The 434-nt window shown below is 35.0% G+C and overlaps 1 protein-coding gene across 1 annotated transcript in view; it reads right to left on the reverse strand.

Annotated features, from left to right (window-relative positions):
- LOC119585977 (zwei Ig domain protein zig-8-like) overlaps positions 1–434 on the reverse strand; it is a 37,271-nt gene that overhangs the window by 9,407 nt on the left and 27,430 nt on the right. The window lies entirely within an intron of this gene.

Here is a 434-nt window from a genome sequence, read left to right on the forward strand (position 1 = left end):
AAGCCGAAAGACGTTACGCACCCGCATATCTGCCGTCGTTTTTACTCTGCCAGCCTGGTGTTCTGAGAAGCACCAGCCTGGCAGAAGAGTGAGCCAAAGGTCTAGCAAAAATACCTTTAACAATTTCTTGATTTATTTTTTCTTCACCAATGTTGATAAAATAGGGTCCATTTTCCTCTTTATGAAATTGTATGGGGTGAAAACTTTTTTTTTCGAGTTTGACTGTCCTTCTTGCAAATTTGTCATATATTTAAAAAAAGACAGTGCATTTGAGTTTGGGAAATTCATGAACACTGAGCGATTGTCGGATAAAATGTTCTTAAGTGAAATCAAATAAACTCTCTCTAAAAGTTCTCAAATATCTTTTTTGCCAAATGATATATTCAATGTCAAGTCTTTTTTCTAACAGTAACTCAAAAAAGTAATGGATCAGT

The sequence above is a fragment of the Penaeus monodon genome, chromosome 20, assembly GCF_015228065.2.
Source record: "Penaeus monodon isolate SGIC_2016 chromosome 20, NSTDA_Pmon_1, whole genome shotgun sequence".
In the NCBI taxonomy this organism is placed as follows: domain Eukaryota; kingdom Metazoa; phylum Arthropoda; class Malacostraca; order Decapoda; family Penaeidae; genus Penaeus; species Penaeus monodon.